This window comes from Protopterus annectens, chromosome 7.part0, assembly GCF_019279795.1.
Source record: "Protopterus annectens isolate FY-2018-M chromosome 7.part0, PAN1.0, whole genome shotgun sequence".
NCBI lineage: Eukaryota > Metazoa > Chordata > Ceratodontiformes > Protopteridae > Protopterus > Protopterus annectens.
Window position 1 is genome coordinate 192269536 of NC_056739.1, and position 16667 is coordinate 192286202.

General features: G+C 40.6%; 1 protein-coding gene across 3 annotated transcripts in view; it reads right to left on the reverse strand.

The window, feature by feature from the left end:
* The window catches only part of KLHL12 (kelch like family member 12), a 681190-nt gene that overhangs the window by 402925 nt on the left and 261598 nt on the right, over positions 1-16667 (reverse strand). The gene's annotated exons all lie outside the window — the stretch shown is intronic.

A 16667-nucleotide genomic window follows, 5' to 3' on the forward strand; every position in this document is an offset into this window, starting at 1 on the left:
TTTGGCATTGCTTTAACATTTAAAATGACATATAGGTAAGCAACTTTTGAAATTATTATAACAGATTTATAATTCACAAGATATGTAAATGCTGGAATTTAGTTGAGAGAAGTTTAGACAGTGAGATGACTATGGAGAGGAGAAGAGGAGGTACAAAATGAAGATGTGGTTAGTCAAAATGTAAAGAGAATCAAGAGAAGGAGAAATGGAAGAGAATGAAGGGTTTTAGTTGAGAATTGTGTTTGTGATTAAGCATGGGCAGATACAGTAATCTGGACAAGAAAGTGAGTGAGTTACTTTATTTTTTCTACACTACAAAAGCAAAATTAAGAACAAACCTATAAGTTGAAGAGGCTTTTGAAATAGTGAAAAATTAAATGTTGAGCCTTAAAATGCTAAAAGACAAAAAAGGGGTATACATGTGTGCAGGTCACAGACATGAAAATAATTCAAAGCCTGCTATGAATCTCCAACAAGGAAAAGCAAAGGTTAGTGACACTGCAAAAAGGAGAAAAAAATTCTGTTAACATTTCTGACAATCTCATGAGACTCAATGCTTACTGTGATATGTTTTTTTAAAGAAGAACTTGCTTCATTCTCAGTAAAACTAGCTAACAAAGGCAGTGGAGCAAGTTTTTAACAGCATCTGTAGAATACCTAAAACCTGACAAACCTTAGCTCTTCTATAGTGCTTCTTGAATGTTGACACTATGTACCTGACCCCAACCCAAAGTGACGATCATTCTCTATGGACTTGTCATTGTGAAGGCTGCCAGCCCAGCTAGCTGGAATTTTGTAAATAAATCTATGTTATTTGTGAAAAGTAATATGATTTGTATGCTTGTCTTACAAATGTAAGAAAACTATATGTTACATTAAACTGTATGCTATGTGCTGAGTTTCAAGAATGTAACCACAGTGTACGCCACTGGTAAAGAACAGGAATGTATATGTACTATGTGCCTGCGCAAATGTGTGTTTTAATAGTAGAAGTTGGAACATACAGGGTTTGCAAACTGAGAAAGAAAGCGAAGAGTTTTACGATTGTGTACCTCAGCTAGGAGACAGAATGTCTGCAGCTAGAAATTCTATTGTCTTGAAACAGAAATAATCACAGGTTTCCAAGGCAAAAGTGTTTTAACAGTTTTATGACTAAGTTTTAGGCAAAACTTCTTAGAGAGAAGTATTTTTAACATAGAGGTGTTATATTTTAAGCTCCTGTTACCCTGGGAACTAAAGGCAGAGGTGACAAAAATGATGTAATCTAAGACAACCCAGGAGAACTGTTGATAATAATTTAAGAACTATCTCAGAGAGAATGTCTGTGCATTTGGTATCTTGTCTTGGATCTGAACACATCAATCTTCAGCACTACTCATCTGTATTTGCCTGGCTCTGTAAGTAAGACTTACATCATAGTATCTCTCTTAGAGATAGATAGGAATATAGCAAGATTAGTTCAGATGTTTTCTATATTTATGTGAGACTGTCCTGCAATGTTGTTTTAAAATATTTCCTGTGATTCTGAACTCTGTTGTCACTGTGTTGAGTTACTGAGAATTGTATTGTGCTTTTAAAATGTATTATTAAATATATTTAAACCTTCTAATTGTGGCTGGTTTGTGTAGAGATATTTAAACTCTTAGCGTACTTGCATATGTATTTGGTGACGCTGTACAGGCCATTCAAATAGCCTTGCTGTTGGTTACACTTACCATTTGGATAACAGTAACATTACACAGTAAAATTGGTCACCCTTTGTAAGGGCCCTGTGGCAGCTGGTACTACTATATAGTCTGGGAAGAAGGGGGGCATAGCTAGTGAACCTGTGCCAGCCTTCCCCAGGCATGCCTGTGTGTTTGTATATAAATTAAATCTCAAAATGTGTGTGTGTGTGTGTATGCCAGCTACTTGGGCAGCACACGAACCACTGGTTGGACAGAGAGGGTGCTGAAGGTTTTGGCTTGACCACTCAGCTGAGATCTTAACACTACAGCTGTGTCAGTGGGGAGTCTTACTGGGGATATGGAGAGAGAGAGAAGCCAGCCCCAGACTGACTGTGATCTCTGTGTGCTCTTAAGGGAAATTGTACTTCACTGTGTGTGTACTTGTCATCCTCCCAATGTGCACTTCTCTCACTGGTGTAAGGGGTAAGGATTGAGGTTCCTTGATTACTGGGCCAGGGCATGGGCATCACAGTTATATCAGTGCAGAGATTGTACTTCAACCCAAGTACATTTACAGAGTCATGGATATTCCAACTCATTGAGTCTTGTGACCGTTTATGCCTTGCCAGTACCCTTCCTCATGCTGTATTTACTTTCTTTTGGAGGCCCGTACCTGTCAATCCCAGAATAAATTTATGGATAACCATCCAGTCATCTAAGTTATATTTAAAGGAAGATAGTGATTCATACTGCTTAATGTGCAGGGAAAGTTTATTCCAGAGGTTTGGAGGGTGCTGTGTTATAAATCTGTCCTTCCACTGTTATCTATATATTTGTTGGCGAAGATTTAGGTCTCTGCTTTTAGTACTGGCGGAGCAACTGGATTTGCAGAGATACAAGAGGTCCAGAACAACTGAGGATCTAATGGCACTGTAAACAAGATAATGCTCTCCCCTCAGAAGTTTATAAGATACTGAATAAAGGGATAAAGTTTCCAGCCTCAGGAACTTTAGGCCTGTGATCTTTTTGGCTAGAAACCTTCTAATTGTTTAGTGATACACATACCAAACAAGGCACTGCACTCACTAATTGGTCTGATCAATACTGACTATAAGGGACTGATTACCTCTTTAGACTGTGAAAGTATCCATTATCAATTAGCTTTGCTAAATAAAATATATTTAGGAAATATATTTCCTGACAACAGTTGTTACATGATGGTCAAAAGAGAGGGGATTGTCAACCCAGGTTCCTAGGTCCCTGATAACATTTTCATTATGCAGTCGTGTGTTGCCTATATAGTATGATGTAGGGAGGGAGCTATCTAACAAAACTGATGATACTACACTTTTTAGCATTTAGTTTGTGCCCCTTTTAGTACACCTAGGAACAGTTCATTCTGGAGGGTTTGGCTGTCAGAGGGCGATTTAACATCAACCCCATCTTGTAGTCATATGCAAACTTTATTAGCCTGAGGACATGGCTCTCTGCTTGGAAAGCTGAGAGATAAAGGAAAAAAAGGATGATAAGCATCTCTAAGGGACACTGTTGATCACTTTCACACTTTCTGACAAGGTGCTTGCAACTCACACTGTGTGAGTTCTGTTTTTTAGCCAGTTTGTTGTCCACCTTACTACATATGGTTTGATTTTTAATGTAGTTAGCTTCAGTGTGACAGGGAATGGGGATGAAGTCCTTGGCCAAGTCATTTACAGTGTACACTTCACGGCCAAGGTCTTCAACCACTGTAATCCCTTCAAAGTAGTTTACCAGATTCAAAATTCAGGATCTACCATTTACAAACTCCAAGTGTTGGGAGGCAAGTCAAATAGACTGATGTCAAATCATAGTCTGAAGAGAAATGCCAAAAAATGCATTATTGTATCCTTTGGGAAATCATCTACCCCAGGGAACTACCACATTAACAATACGCCCCCAAGAGCTGACCCAGCTGTTTGGGATTTGGGAACCTATGTGGTCAGTGTCCTAACTTTTGACCAACATGCATCTACTGTTGTAAGAAATTCCTTCTATATTGTACAGCTTATAAACAAAGGGATTGTGTCTAACTCTATGGGTGTTACTGTCCCCCTTTACTCTGCCCTCATTAGGACAATCATTAAATATAATGTCCTTTTTGACATATATTAGTCCTAAGTTCATGGGACCTGATAGTGTTTTTCAGTTCTTTTTTAATAATATTAATATCTTCATTGAGAAGAGGGGTTTTTAGAGCGGCTCTATAATTTGAGTTTATTTCTTTAGTTGTTGAGTTTACTTGTGGTGGTAGACCACCAGGGTGGGCCGTTTTAGAAATTCCTGTGATACTTGGTTCTGGTACGGACTGCTAGCTCTATGCATTTTTCTAAATGGCTGTAGAATTCCTTAATAAAGCCTGCTGCTGTAACATGTTCAGGGGAGGTGCAGTCAAACCTGAGTTTTGATATTTCATCATAGAGTAGGGTGAAGTTGGCATATTTTGTGTCCTTAAAGTCAATGGGGTTTGTTGTAGGAACTGTTGGGAGTTTAAAAGGGATGGTCATAATTGTATGGTCAGACTTCACTGGGGAAGGAGATGCCAGTGGAGAAGTGCAAGAGGCGGACATATTTTTGAAAGTATTAGGCCATGAATGCTGTGTTGTTGAATGGGTTTGTTTTCCAGTTGCTCAAAGGAGTTTTTGTTTACTAAGTCTAGGAATTTTTGAGCATATCCTACATCAAATGTATAGGTGTTCCACTTTATTGAAGGGTAGCTAAAGTCACTCAAAATAATTAAGATTTTGCTAATAGGAAAATCATTTGGAACACTGAGGACAAAGGTGCCGTTTTGTAACATGATATTAGTTGATAAATAATTGTAACTAGGGTTATCTGTAGTTCAAGGAGTTTGGTCAGTTTGTCCCTAGAGATCTAGTTGGAGGTAATATGTTCCTTGACAAATATGGAGACCTCACCACAGTTTCCATTGGGTCTGAAAACACAAAAAGCACAAAACCCAGCTATACAGCAGTACCACATAGTTCTCTCTACATTTAAGCCAGATCTCATGGAATCAAGTGCAGACATGCTGAAATGGCAGCAAGATGAACCTTGGTAGAGGAATAAAACTGATCAAAGGATAGTAACTCACACTACTATTTGAGAACCAATGGTACATAGTCCTTATTAGGCTCTGGTTACTAGCAAGCTACCAACTAGAAAACCTTTCCACTTGCTGATATATGATTTTCTACTAGTAGGTTTTATTGTCTCCTTTAGTATCCCCTGCACGTCCTCATGAAAGAGGTGCCTAAAATGCATCTGAACTGAATCATCCAGGCAGTCAGTTGAAATTGTCTGAGACTGGGGTTTATTAACCACCCCTGATCTTGTGTGAGTAGAACCAGTTTGTGAGGAAGTTCTGTGGCAATTACCCTTGGCCAATTCCATAAAAAAGGGAGAACCATGTCACAAGAGCCTAAAGGGAGTTACCAAACAGATTTTTGAAGAGTCCCTCATAATATAGAGAATGACCCTACATATTAGTGGAAAAGTGAAAATGCATATGTTCCTCCAGTCTACCTGTAAGGAATCCTGGAACAGCATCTGGTTAATGTCTGTTCGGAAAACAGGCAAACAAATGCACTTGAGGTGCTCTACACAACTGAATCAATCTCTGGAAGATCCTCTCATGTAATTTCCATTAGTGAGAGAGTCTATCCAGGTCCTGCTCAGTTTGTTTGCAACTACATACTGCTCTGACAGAATTACAGACAACTGGAAGATCACAAAATTCTTAAGATCAACCTCTCAAAATATCACAGTCAACCGACAGAGAGGGAAAGACCTAGTGTCCCTCTGTTAGTTGAAGTGCCAAATCATTGTGGTGGAGACTACTTGCAAGGGTCCGCGAGACCCCAGATAAAAAAAAGAGATATTATTGCATGTATCACAGCTAGAATCCCTTTGAGAAGTATGTGCTTTGGCCTGCCTGTAATGTCCCATATGCATCACCATTTTACCCTCATCAAAACTTCTCCCGAAGCAAATTCTGTGGCACTTATTGGTGCAGATTGTGTTAGGATATGAAGAAAAACAGGGAGACCTGAATTCTGAATTATGTGTAGTCTCCACACATGCAGTTCCCTCTTGACAAGGCCAAAAAATTGGAATGTGAAGTTCCAGACAATGGTAATGTTGAGTCCTCATGAACCATTGAAGCCTATTTCTGGATGACAAGGTCAGAGGGGATTTGAATATTTATATGAAATCCCAAACTAGTGAAGAAAAAGACAATCCATGTTAAAAATGCCTGACCTCCAAGAAAAGACTCTGTAAAGATAATTAAGTTATCTAAATAAAGACATAAGAGAATGCCTGGAAGTCTGCAAAGGGCTATTCCAGGGGCTAGGCTTTTTGAAATACTCTTAAAGCTGTGGATAACCCAAACAGTAATACAGTGTGACCCATACAGAGAATCTGTGAAGGAAAATATATAGAAATTGCCTCTATGCAAGTTCTTCCTTCATAATCAGAAACAATTTGAAATAAGCGTCTTTGCCCCTGAAGCCTAAAGGCACTAGATTTATTATTCGCAGAGTTAGCATGTGATTGCAAAGGGAGAGGTCCTGTGTATTAGAGATATAGTGGCAGGAGAGGAGAAGAAGATATTCATTCTAATGTTGTAAATTTCTCCCTTTTCTGAAAAGATCTCCATCTTGTTATGTCTATCCTCAACGAACATATATTCTTCTTCAGCTTATGTCAAGGGTTAGTTGTTTGTCAGGTGCCAGAATCCGCCACATCACACACGCACTCAAGTCTTCAACAACAGGTACTGTTATGACTCTGTCATAGTACATGTTGGCATGAATGACTTGAGGCACACTTCCCTGGACTATATGAAGAGGGAGATGACTGAGCTCACTGAATGTGTCCCAGGCTGATATGTTCCTAGCCTTAAGCAGCATTCTACCGTCACCCAGAATGATGCCTCAATACAAAGAGAAAATGATTGACTAACAATTAGCTTAGTTGCTGGTGTCATTCCAGGGGTTCCAGTACCTGAAAGCCTGGGAAGATATGACTGACAGACCACAATGCTTTGCTAGAGATGGCCTACATCTGTCTCACTTGGGCTTGAGGCTTCTGGCAAAGGCCCTTGCCTCCCCATAGTCCCTTTTTTAGGGTCTATATTAGATATACGAACGCTTAAATGTTTGAATCTCTAAAGGTCGACCTTTAGAGATCGAACAGTTAAATGTTTGAATATCTTTAAAAATTAAAAAAAAAAATTAAAGTAAAGAAAAAAAAAAAAACTAAAGGGTGTAAGCAGAGGGGCAAACCCCCTGCACCCCACACACCCCTGCTGCTTAAATATACCAACTTCCAACTCCAAGATCGCACTACAGTGTAGGGAATGGAACGTTTCCCATTTCCGCATTGTAGTGCACTGAAGTGCAACCTCGGAGTTGGTATATTTAAGTAGCGGGGGTGGGGGGGGTGCAGGGGGGGCTTGCCCCCTGCTAAAACCCTTTCATTTTACTTTTTTTTTGTTTTATGACATTTTTGAACACCTAACTGTTCGATCTCTAAAGGTCAACCTTTAGAGACTCGAACATTTAAGTGTTTGTCAATGTAATATAGACCCCCTTTTTTAGGACACGTCATGAGGTCAATACTACCAACATAAAAATTTCAGCAAAACACAAACTAAAGGTCATGCTGCTAAATTGCTAAGAGTCTAAACATGAAACTGAACTCATTGCAAGCATTCTTAACCATGGAAGATGCTGACATTTGTGCAGTGACAGAAACCTGGTTCAAAGCTGGACAGCACCCCAGCCTTACCTAGTTACTCATCCTATCATACATTCAGACTCCAAACTGTGGGCAGCAAAGCCAAAGGAGGTGGAGTTTCAATATATATTAAAGACACACACAGCTCCAGGCTGGCCAAACAGTATGACGCACAGGAGACACTCCAGGTGCAGTTAACTGTTGACAAGACCCCTACTCAAATTACAGCTAGCTACAGGCCCCAAATTTGACTCAAGATGCCCACACCACCTAAGTGGACCTCTTCAAATCTATCAAGATTGAATCCTTTACCCTGATGCTGGGTGACTTTATTTACCCAACCATAGACTGGAAAAAATACTCATGCCAAAACACAAATGCCCACAGATTCCTCTAATTTATGAATGCAAATGCCTTGGAACAGCTAGTTGATACCCCCACAACTGGTGATAATATCTTGGACTTGGTATTAACTAACATGAGTAATCACTGCGGCTTCCCTACAGTATCATCTTCCCTTGTAAGATCCGACCGTAAGGTGGTCACTTTCAAAGTCACCATCTCCCCTGACCCCCGTCAAGCTATGGTCAAAAAAACTTCTCCAAAGCTAATTACAACCTCCTGAGGGATGGTATAAACAACATCACAGTCCCCTCCCCCTCTGTAGGAACTGGCATCAATGTCCAAATCTACACCAAAGTACTATAGGAGCATTTATACACATGCATGGAATAAGGAATACCTAACAGGACAAAATCATCCTCTGCAAGGAAGAGTAAACTTGTCTGGTGGACATCTGCAAAAAATACACTATATAACAAAAGGAAAAAATTGCTGTCTAGGACCAAGAAGGCGCAGGTGCCCAATTGGAAGCAATCTTTCCTTAGCCTGAACAAGCAAATAAGAGCACTAGTGAAATCCTCTAAAGCCAACTTCGAGTCCAAATTGGCCACATCTACTAGAGACAGTCATAAAGCCTTCTTCGTATATGTCCGCAGTCTCAAAGGAAGTACCCAGATCTGTTCAGAACTGGTGGTCAAGGATACCACATACACAAATGCTGCAGATATAGCCAGTCTACTGGCTGACAGATTCAGCTAAAACTCACCCCTCTGCCTCCCCCATCAGTAAATCAGGACATCCCCAGTACCTAACCCCCACCCCTTACCTCTAGGGAACAGGTCATCACTGCCCTCTCAAAGGCAAAAAATACAATCTACATAGGACCCGATAACATCCCAGGCTGCATCCTACATGAACTCAGGCATGAACTTGCAGTGCCATTAGGCACCCTATTCAACCAAAGCCTGAGTACCAGCTTTGTCCCAGCTGAAAGGAGGACAGCCACTGTTATCCCTTTACACAAAGGTGGAATGTCCACCAATCCGTGAAATTATAGACCCATCAGCAAGGCCATGGAACGGTTAAATCTGGTTGACTTCTTTGAGACAGTCATAAAAGCCATGGATGAGGGAAGATGGTGCACACTACCTACCTTGACCTGACCAAAGCCTTCAACACTATTCCCCCACTTGAGCATAATAGATAAACTCTCTCAACTAGGCATCAATCCATATGTTACCAGATGGGTAGCAAACTGGCTCACTGACAAAACCCACCTAATCAAAATAGAGGAAGCCACCTCAAACAGTAGATCTGTAATGAGCGGCATTCCCCTGGGATCAGTCCTGGGTCTCTGTTATTTACGATATATTTCTCTGATGTGCAGGCCAAAACCAGGGGGCTATGGCTGACCAAGTCTGCAGATGACGGTAAGCTGGGCATGGTCAGCAATTCCTCAAGTGATGTGGGCGTCCTCCAAGTGGGTCTCACCCAAACAAATGATTGGTGCCAGAAACATGGCCTCAATCTGAATGCCAAAAAATGCATCGTCCCCTTTGTGGAGAGTGATGTCACCACATATTATCACATTAATAACAACGCCCTAAATATGCAACAGTAGTGAGAGATTTGGGCAACCAGGTTGATAGCAACCTGACTTTTGACCACAATGCTGCTTATGTTGTACGGAAAGCTTTCTACATGGCCCACCTCATAATTAAGGGGATCTCATCCAGGGACAAAGAGGTTATATCATCCATGTATTCTTCTCTTATAAGGCCAATTACTGAGTACAATGCCCCCTTCGGCATTAACTTCACAAAGCACATGCAGCAGCTAGAGAGACCACAGATGTTCCTCACCAGGAGAATCCAGGGCCACAAACATCTACCCTACCCAGATAGGCTAAAAGCCCTGCCCCTCTACTCACTTTCATACAGACTCCTCAGAGGTGACCTCTGTCTGGAATACAATCAATCTCAGCCCCCGCCTTCATGGGACTGCTGCATATCCGCAAGTCAAGCTCCACTTGAGTAATCCATACGGGCAACCTCAACCTAGTCTGTGATATCAATAGAACTTGTTGGTGGGACATATTTCTGTCCCAGAGACTCCCCCCATCTGTGGAACAGACTCCCTCTCCACATCTTGCAGAGTACCTCATTACCCCTTTTTAAGTGCAACCTGGATAACTGGATGGGAAACAGAAAATACACCCCTGGGATTCCATCTGTGTCCCTGCTGGACAGGGTTTTGGGTGCTGACTTGTCTAAACATGGGCTAAACTCTTGGATAGACTTATAAGGGCCTCATCACCAATAGCCTTGTAACTTCCTATAATCCTATGATCCTTAATTCACTTGTCAACGGTTTTCAAGTCAGACTGGCTTCAGGCTTACTCCATCAATTAAATGACTGTTAAGAAGTCAGAAATGTTGCAACAAGCATCTTACAAGGTTGCTGCATGAAGCTGTGAGGAGCCCTTCATTTTGCATCAGACTTCCTCAGGTGACTGAAATAGCCTGGGAATGAAAGTGAATGAAGGACTTGGAGTAAGAGTACAGAGGCACTATGGGTTCAAAAAATGTTAAGCTAATAGTTCATAGCTAAGTATTAGGCTAGCTACCCTTGGAGGCCATTTTGAGCCTAGCAAACTTCCCTCCCAACGGTGAAAATCAAACCCTGTACTTTGTGTCTGTGACATTAACACCTTACCATTATACCAACCCCAAATGTGCTCTGTTGAATTCCTGATGAATCTCAGGTCCACCAACATCTCTGCTGTTCTTTTCTCCAATGTTTTTGCCAGGACATGCTTATTCCAATACGTCTAGTGTTAACAGTCATATTCACTTCTTCCTGTGACACTTATAGTCCAGAATTGAAGGTTGGCACTTCCATTCTAATGTTTTATTAGGCCACAAGACATTTATCATTATATATCTTAAATACACTATCACAGCTGCAGAGCCCAATTTAAAGCTGCATTTCTTTGTGTGTGTGTGTGACCCTATAAAGTTTGTCCTTTTGAAGTTTGTAAATACAAACACTGGTTTGTTTCAAGGGTTCTCTCATAACAGGGGTGTGTGGAGTAAATGTCATGAGTTACGGTTCAATGTAACTGGTAAAAGTGAGACTACAAGTACAACAGGTAATATTAATGAGAACCAGATCAAATATAGGTTTGCCTCTAGCTGGTTTGCTATTTGATCAAAGGAATTATCAAATACAAAAAAATCTCTTTTCAGGGCCCTAAGTTAAAGGTATAAACGCATATATATATATATATATATTGCACGGCAATTGAAATCACATAGAATTATGGAGTGATTGCTTTCTGGAATTTCTTCTAAAACTTCCAGGAATGAAAGGTGATCACCTGAACATGGAGAAGGTTCAGTATTATACTACAAGTTGGAGGTTTGTTTTGCCCATGGTTATCAGAAGTTTCAGGACCTCAATTTCAGATTATCTGGATGTCTGTATATGAAAACACCATTACAGTTTCCAAAAGGCCTGAAGGTTTGAAAGGTGAAAACTCAGGTATGAAGTAGTGCCTTTTTTACATACAAATGAAGTCTCTCTAACTACAGATACACAGACATTTTCTAGATGTAGGAGAACCTCAAGATTGGTCACTGTAGTTGAGAAAGTCATCTTAATATTGGTCAATATAGGGTTAGATGAATTTGCTATACTGGAAAGTCCAGTCCATGGATTCCACCTAAAAAAGCCACTATGATGGCAAGAAGGCTTTTTTTCAGTATGCCAAAAGCAGGCAGAAACTGTTTAGACAGTTTTCTGAATCGAGTAGAGGATCTACTTAATTTATAATGGGGGACCTGAAAAAGTTTTGTTAACTCCTTGAACAAAATTTCTCTTTTTCATCATACTGTCTGAAGACCTCAGTAGTGGGAGCAAATACAACTTCTTTATCAAAAGCAGAGTTCAAATCTCCAATTTAACTTCATCTGCGAACCTTTCATTACGTACCTAAGCATACTTAGAGCACGGGCAGCAGCAGTGGAGCGGCACTAGACACGGTATCTGCAGAATCCCACACAATTTTTAGGGCATGTTTAGAGACCTGTTGAGTATCAGAACTGATGGGATTCAGAAAGATTTTATTACAAGAGGTAGATTTGTAGAATATTTCCTTAAAGTTTCAGCACAGTCTAAAATAAACTTCTACATATGGTCCTGGAAACTGAGAATTCTAAAAGCCAAAGTGGCTGAAGAGAAAATTATTTTCCTAAATCTATTCAACACCTTTTAGGATTCATCAAAGACTATTGCCAGCTGATGCTGATGCAGCAATGGAGCAACGATCAGACCAAAACTGAGAAAACAAGAATCTGTTAGCCTGGGAAATTCTAGTCTGTCTGCCTTTTTAGGGTTGAAGACTGGGAATCAGGACTACATTAGGGAACATTAAACATCAAAGACATCCTCCACAGCTGGCAAAACAGAAGGAAGAGGAGTAATATGTGGGATCTCTTCTTGTAATAACCCATAGTATCTCCTCATTTCAAGGGGAGCATCCACTTATTCAAAAAAATAAATAAATAAATAAATAAAATAAAAAAACGTACAGCACTGATCATGGAAACAGACTAAGAAAAAAACTCCTCTAAGGGAGATAATGCATAAGTGCCTTCCCAGAATCAGAGTCCTGCCCTTGGGAATCCATAGGAGAGGAAACACTGTTTCTATCAATGTCAAATTCTTCTGATTGACTATCTTCAGAATTTTTGAATCACAATAATGATCAGGTAAGGATTATTGAATTCCAAGACCAACTGCCTGCAATAAACTCCTGGCTAAGGTAAGAAGTTCATCTATGTGCTGTAAATGTACACTTAGATGAACAACGTCTAACTTTTTGTTTCTTTTTCCTACAAAAAGTATCTCTGGAAGAGGACCAACTGAGGAAGGCTCTCTATCCTGGGCAAGAGGCATTTTTCCTTGGCTACCCAAAGAAGAAACTCCTGGAGCATTTCCCTGACCCAAAAAGGAAGATGGTTCTTCCGTGTATTGGGCACTGCAACAGCCACAGAGGATATATCTGACCTCCAGTTCATATCAGCATTAAAACAATGCCACAGGAACTTAGAGAGAGTCCAGTGGAGGGGTTGAGAAACAATAAATGGCCAATACAGGATCCCCCACCACTGGATGTGGCACTGACAAAGTCCACTGTGACTGTAAGGGCTTGTTTTTAGCAAGTTTTTTTTATTTTAGCTTAAATAGGATAAGAACCTGCAAGAGTGGAATGAGTATCCATGCTGTGAATGAGGAAGAAGCATAAATGCCAGTAAGCAGTTCTGGAAAGAATGGATCGGAAGGTATGCTATCTGAATGTGATAAAGAAGCAGTACACAAAATCCCAGAATGAACAGCAGTTTCTTTCCCTGCACTGTCATGACTGAAAACAAATGCTCAGGTAATGTATACAAGCACTGCAAAAACCATGTTCGCAGTTTTAACACTCCGAGTAAATAAAACACACACACCTAAACTCAAAAGTTGCAGAAGCAGTGTAATTTTAACACAAATAATGCCTCAAGAAATCATTCAACAAGCTATCCTCTCCCTTGAAACCTGGTTTACAAGAGCACAACTCCTACTCAACCCCCCAAAAAACAAACTCCTCTTTACCCCAAAAACTCACATATCTAACAAAGCATCTTTCAAAAATTTTTCAGCAAATGGCACTGAAATTGATTTAGACCACCATAACAAACTATTAGGAGTCATAATATATGATAATCTTACATCTGACCTTCATATCCAAACAATATCCAGAAAACCTATCAAAAATTAGGCATGCTATACAGAAAGAAACATATATTGAGCACACCCACAAAAATTGCTTTAGCTAAAAACATATGTTCTGCCCTCCCTACTCTGTGGAGCACCAATTCGAACCAATTTACAGTCCTCCATAAAAAAAAAACTTGAAAGCTGCTACAACAAAACTGCCAAATTTGCTACTAATTCATCCTCCTTTACCCATTTACTGTAAAGCTTTGCACACTGTTAGCTGTCTGGAACTCCCCCGCCACCTCTCCTGCATGAAACTTACAATAATACATAAAATCATAGACAAACCATTAGCCTGCACAGCTCTTACCCCTTTAATCAACACATTTTCCACAAAGAACTGTAATATCAGGAGACAAACAACTTCTCACCATAAATAAACCGAATAAATCCCCTGGACAAAGCCTATACTTGTACTTAGTAGCAAAAAAAATGGAACTCCTTTCCTCTAACCACCAGAACTATTTCTAACCTACCCACCTTTAAATGCTCCCTAAAAGAATACTTTACAAAATCTTGGATCTGCTCCTATGCAAATCCTGGGTGAACTTATTCACTATATTTTACTCACCCCCTTCAACCTAAATCACACTTCAAGAACCTCTCCAGCCTCCTACTCCACTCCTTTTTTTTTGTTTTGCCACCACCATACCATATCCACTTCATTTATGTAGACCCTTCCCCTACCTCTTTCCTCCCTAATCACCTAAGCTATCTGAATACACCTTACCCTGCATTCTTCTTATAATCTCCTTCGCTCCAGCCTTCTTCCTTTTATAACCATAGTATGAACACCATCTGTCATACTAAGATATCACTTGAATTTCCCCTCACTGTCTCTAATCATGTAATCACTAATATTTAAATATCTTATTATAATTGTCTCAGATCTCATTTATCACATACAACTCTATGTAACGAATAATACAACTATTGAGTTTTTCCTCGCATATTTTCTCCAACTCATGCTACTGTTTTTAATTGCACTCTACTATGAAAAAAGAAGTTATGTACTGACCATAACGTTCCATGTTTGTTGTCCAGTACCTCGCCTTCATTCATGATGGCTGGGTTCGGAGCCGAATCTCATCACCAACTCGGATGTATACCAAAGCTCGAGAGCTTCTACTGGTTCGAGACTATAAGCTATCCCATGGTGCTTAGCGGCTGTTCCCCAGATCTCGTTTGAGGGAGAGAATTCCCTATGATATGATTAACATACAGAAAGAGAAAATATATTGGCCATAAAGGTAAAAGGAAGGCAAGATGGGAATCAGACTGTACTTGCCAATTGTAAAAATTCCTCTAGATCCTCCAGGAGGGGTACGGCTGGGTGAGACGCAAGAATGAAGGCGAGATACTGGACAACAAGCATGGAACGTTATGGTGAGTACATAAAGTACAGTTTTGTACCTACCATAAATGTAGATGTTCGAGTGTATTCACTGCTGCAGTCATTGCACTTGGGTTATCCTGCCATCAGGCGGTCCCCGCAGTCGGCCAGAGTTCCAAAGTCATGGTCCGGCGTCGGTTGCTGTCGCTTCTTCCCTGACGTCAGTGCGCATGGGGTATATAAGATGCAGCCGATGCCATTTTCTTTAGTTTTTCTTGCCCCAGATGTCAGGTGCCCCCAAATAGGTAGGCAATACATATTGCTAATAAAACATAAATAAAAAATAAAAACAACACCTTCAGTTACAAGCAAATACACCACATAGGTTGTATAGGGTAGAAAGGTATAGATAGGTATAGATAAGTCCCAGCTAAGAAACTGGGGATGGAGGGTAACCTGGACTGCAGCAGTGAATACAATCGAACATCTACATTTATGGTAGGTACAAAACTGTACTATGTTCATCGTGTTTCACTGCTGCAGTCATTACACTTGGGTAGATTCCCAAAGCTGAGGTTGGGTGGCTGGTTCTATAAAGGATTTGGGATGGCTATGAGGCCCTGCAGCACTGCAGTGGCAAAGCCAGCGCTGGATTTAGAGTAAAGAGGCAAGTGGTAATGATTGGTAAAGGTGTGCACTGAACTCCAAGTTGCAGCTTCCAAAATATCCTTGGTAGGTACTCCTCTAAGGTAGGCAGTCGAAGTGGCTGTTGCCCTGGTGGAATGTGGCCTAATGTAGCTAGGTACAGTTTTTCCATGCTGTGTGTAGCAGAAATGGATACAGTGTCCTATCCACTTTGAAATGGTCTGCTTTGAGATAGTCTTTCCCTGTGATCCTGCAGCATATGCTACAAACAATTGCTCAGTTTTCCTGAAAGCTTTTGTCTTGTCCAAGTAGAAGTGTAACTGCCTGTGTATGTCCAATGAGTGCAGAAGTTTCTCCCCTTTATTCTGGGGATTTGGATAAAATGTTGGCAAGTGAATAGTTTGGTTAAGAGCCACACTGGATACCACCTTTGGCATAAATGTGGGGTTTGTTCTTAAAGAAACCCTGTCCTGATGAAAAATGATGAAAGGTTCCACTGCCATTAGTGCCTGTAACTCTGAGACTCTTCGTGCTGAGGTTATTGCCAGAAGCAGAGCAGTTTTTCATGACACATATTTTAATTCTGCTGAACTGGCTGGCTCAAAAGGAGGTAAAGTTAGTTTTTCAAAGACAAAGTTGAGGTCCCAAGTTGGTGTTGGTGCTCTCCGGGGTGGTCTTATGTTTTTAGCCCCTCTGAGGTACTACTTTAATAATGGATGAGAGAAAATAGGAGGATCCGTGTTGTAATCAGCTGAGATGGCAGAGGCGTGGATCTTAATGGATGAAAAGGATAGGCCTTTGTCCAGCATCTCAGTTAAGTATTGTAATATCTGAGGAATATTTGGGACAAGAGGGTCAAAACTTTGAGCCTGGTTCCAGGCGCAGAATCTCTTCCACTTTTCTGAGTAGGATTTCCTGGTGCTGGGCCTCCTGGCCTCCAAAATGACATCCATAACAGCTTTAGGGAGAGGGGTTGGCTGCTTGGCTAAGTAATTTGCCATGCAGTCAGGTTTAAGGTTTTGAGCTGGCTGTGCAGGATCTGATTGTTTTGTTGAGTCAGAAGATGAGGAATTTGAGGT